The 4,043-nt window shown below is 30.7% G+C and overlaps 1 long non-coding RNA gene across 1 annotated transcript; it reads left to right on the plus strand.

The window, feature by feature from the left end:
• Window positions 1–1,368: 1,368 nt before the first annotated feature.
• Window positions 1,369–3,340, plus strand: LOC122273486 (uncharacterized). The gene is made up of 2 exons (XR_011635996.1): window positions 1,369–1,680; window positions 3,105–3,340. It is a non-coding gene; the product is annotated as an uncharacterized lncRNA (long non-coding RNA).
• The last annotated feature ends 703 nt before the right edge of the window (window positions 3,341–4,043 follow it).

Consider the following 4,043-nt stretch of genomic DNA (forward strand, 5'->3'; position numbering starts at 1 on the left):
GTTAGCAGCTCTGGCACTTTCTGTGGCCAGTGGACAATAGTTCCAAGTGCCCGCCATTCAAAAAAAAAGAATTCCAGATTTGTAGGGCTGTAAAAAATCGCTCAATATCCTGATTTTGACCGTCTACCCTGATTAATAAGTCAGAGTTTAAGGTTAGGAGTAGTTTGTCCAAACTGACACGAAACTCGATAAATACCCCGCTTTTTAATAACAGCAACAGAGACTTTGAGGTTGGGGGAATTTAATTAATCTCGTTTTGGGTTTTTAAACAACCGTGTTTAGTTCTTGCTCTAATCGAAGCAGCTAAATTGTCAACAAACAAAAATGAAATAACAAAAGAAATTTATGCTTTGTTATTGTACTTTTCATTGATCACAATTCTGAGCTTGATTGTGGTTTTTGCCAATGATGGATACCGATACTCTGAAGTGTTATAAAAACAAGTAATTTTAATAATCCATTAAATAAAATAATCTAATAAATATAATTCTCTTACGTGGCTCCCAAATTTCAGCTCTATTTCTTTTCCGCCAGTGGCAACGTTTGCTTTGTTTTGTTTAAGTTACTATTTCTTTTACACGGCGAATCGACCAATTATTGCCGCTAAAAATGCCATATGCCAAATCTAGCTGAGGTGGCTCAACATATAGCTCTTTTAAAAACGGAAACTGAAATAACCAGAGAGCGTCAACTGCGGCAATCTCATACTATTAAGCTGGGTAGAAGTGAGTAGTCTTTGTCGATAGATCTCTATTTTAGTATTTTGTCGAAATCGCTTTTTTTCACGAATTTATAAATTACGAATTTATTTGACGATTTTTGATTTACATCACGAATTATACTATAGCAAATTTCTAATAGGTTTAACGAATTACATATCATTTATTTGAATTCGAATTTATTTTAATGACTTAGTATTTACTAAAAAGATGTTATTTTTTTTAAAAAAAAAGTTTCTATATGGATTGGAATGATTGTTTTGAATTCTTAGAATTTTGTGCATTTGCAATGTACCTAAGTTAGTAGCGAGCGAAGTGAGCTTGGTTTGCGAAGCAAACCATATACGATTGCGTAGCAATTTTCGGGGGTTGGCGAGCGTTAGCGAGCAGGGGGCGCAGCCCATTAGTATTTAAATATTAATAAATGCAATCCTGTTTTTGCTTTTAAGCATCCGTGTCTAGTTCTTGTTCTAATCTAGGCAGCTAAATTTTCAACAATGAAAAATGCAATAACACAATAAATTTATACTTTGTTATTGCACTTTTGATTGCTGACAATGATTGATACCGAGACTCTCTATCATTACAATAGTAACAACTTTTATAATAATCCATGAAATTAAATAGTGTTAAAATTTTGATAGGTGCAGTCTTATTGTGCTACAGGATTGGTTCTCAAGGGAATCTTCAATCCAATCTAAAAGCGCTCAATGGATATTCAGTGAAACAATTGACTTTGTCAGGAGTCAATGCTTCATCAGTGCCAACAGATTTGTTCCAGGGGTTGCACATTAAAGAGTTGGTGTTGGATAAATTCGAAGTGGATGATGCTTCATTTCGTCCGGGACGTTCTCATTTTTCAGGACTTGAAAGCTCACTTGTAGAATTGGAGATTAGAAGCAGTTTTAAACGAAACAGGCCACTTCTAAACTTGAAACTAGAGCATCTCCGTTCGTTAAAGGTACTTTTTTTCCTGTAAAGAATTTAGAAACCTTCGCCATAAATATACAGCGTGAGGGAAAAAAGAACAACAGTATCAATTAAATAGGCCTTAAACATGTTAGTTAATTAGTGCTGATGGTATTAAAAGTTGAGGAATGATACAAGATTCTTCTGAATAAACAAATCTTTTCGTTGTAGTTGATTCGTATTTTGACTCTTAAAATATTGGGGGTAGCCATAAACTGGAAAATAAAGTTCAATATTTTAGCTGAGAGAGATAGTTTGAGCCTCTTAATCTTATTTTTAGTTGTTTGGAAATTCACCGAATTTCGTGAACTTTCTTTAAGTCAATCAATAGAAAAATTGCATATAATTATAAAACTCGTTCATCCAAAGTTAGCCACATGTAAAAAAATATTAATAAATAATTTTTTTCTGCTTATGCTTTATTTTTAATCATTTGATATATTCAAATGAATGAAAGATTTTTGAATTGAAGGGCATAAAATTTCAACAATCCTTAAACATTGCAAATTTTATTTACAAAATTCAAAAATTGGTAAAAATTGAACTTTGGATTTTGTCACTATAAAATGATGTTAAAAATTTCTTGTCCCACTATTCATTATTCAAATATTTTCCCCCCATAATAAAAAAATGAATATGATTTAGAAAAATTAAATAATAAAAATAATTAATAATACTAATATAATAATAATAAAAAGTAATAATAGTAAAAAATAATGATAAAATGAATTTTTGCATACCTTAAATAAATAGGTTTTATGTTGCATTCGAAAAGATTTTTTATTTGAGTTAAAAGTAATAGAAATATGATTGCAAACCACACGAGGTCTTCCTAATAAAATTCCGGAAAGTTTTAGACTGAAAAATTTAAAACATGCAAAATATTAGCTCAATTTGTTACAGTTTTAATTAAACAACTGAGTGATAGGCGAATGTCACATATTTATTATATCACGTATGTTATTTTCGAATTCCTCACTCCAGTTCTAAGAACAGTATAGTCTATTCCAAAATTACCGCATTAAATAAATATTTTAAAATTCTTTTTAAAATTGTAGTAAAAAGGCAAACACAATTGTAAGTTTATATTTCAGCGAGAAAGAAAGATAAAAACAGCTGTTGGAACTTGTTGAATTATCAACGAAGAAGGTGTGATTAAAAACATGGCGGGGTTTCTTATAATCACCTTTGCTATAATCAACTCTCAGATTCCTTCGGCAATCAAACAAGTTTTGATGCTTTCAGTCCTGTTTTCCTCTTGTTATTTTCTTAGCTAAATATCGGTTAGTGATTTTCAATATGATTACTGATTTTGTTTCATTTTTGACAAGAATTCTGAAAAAATATATTTACTGTGGTCATCACAGAACTCCCATTCATTAAGCTATTGTTCCATAAATTGTTTGTATATTATAGATAGCTTTGTTTGAAGAAAATAAAATTCCTGAAGTTGGGAATGATTGGTTCACTAATGGTCCTGAGAAGATGATCAACTTGATTTTTGAAGGAAATGGAATAGAAAAGCTAGGGGACAAAGCATTCTCATCTCTAAGAAATCTCCAATTACTGGCAGTTGCAGGAAATCACCTAAATGAAATTTCAAGATCTATGCTGCCTACACCTGCCACGCATCTTCAAAAATTGGATTTTGCGTCAGTATTCTTCATATTTTTTTATGAATAACTTTAATGACTTGATAATTTTAATAACGTGATAAATAAATTATGTTATTTTCTTGTGCACCAAAGGAACACCTTAATAACGTTTGATTTAATGATAGAACTTTTACGCAGCAGGATTTAATATTAATGATTTGAGACCTTAACCTTTATTAATTAGTACCTCAATTTACTAATTAATCAGTAACCTAATATGTTAATTAGCAATATTTAAACCTTAAATTTGCTAATTAGTTAGTACAGGCGATGTGTTAAGAAGGAAAATTAGACACAAAAATTTACATCTTCTGGACAGATAATTGGGGCCATTTTCTTCAGATTGTGTCTAGCTTCCATATTTGAATGTCAGGAAACCAAATTTATTGAAATTAAGGTATGTTTGAATAACAGTTTTGTGTTCGATTTCTTATTTTAAAATGTGATTTGCACAAATTAGTTACAATATTTAAAGTTAGCCTCTCAAACCATCAAGATTGCGTCGTGGTACGTAAAAACTGTTTATCAGATCATCAGTCATTAAGGCGTTCTGTTTTTATTTTCTCTATCCTAGTACGTACGTACATTGAAGCGTAAAGTAATATTTCAACTTGCCGTATATGAGCTTAATTAAAACACGTTTACTCTTTAGTGAATTCATGTTTCTTAGATTTAACTGGTATATGTTGCAATTTTTTGT

This window comes from Parasteatoda tepidariorum, unplaced genomic scaffold (assembly GCF_043381705.1).
Source record: "Parasteatoda tepidariorum isolate YZ-2023 unplaced genomic scaffold, CAS_Ptep_4.0 HiC_scaffold_4494, whole genome shotgun sequence".
NCBI classification, from domain to species: Eukaryota; Metazoa; Arthropoda; class Arachnida; order Araneae; family Theridiidae; genus Parasteatoda; species Parasteatoda tepidariorum.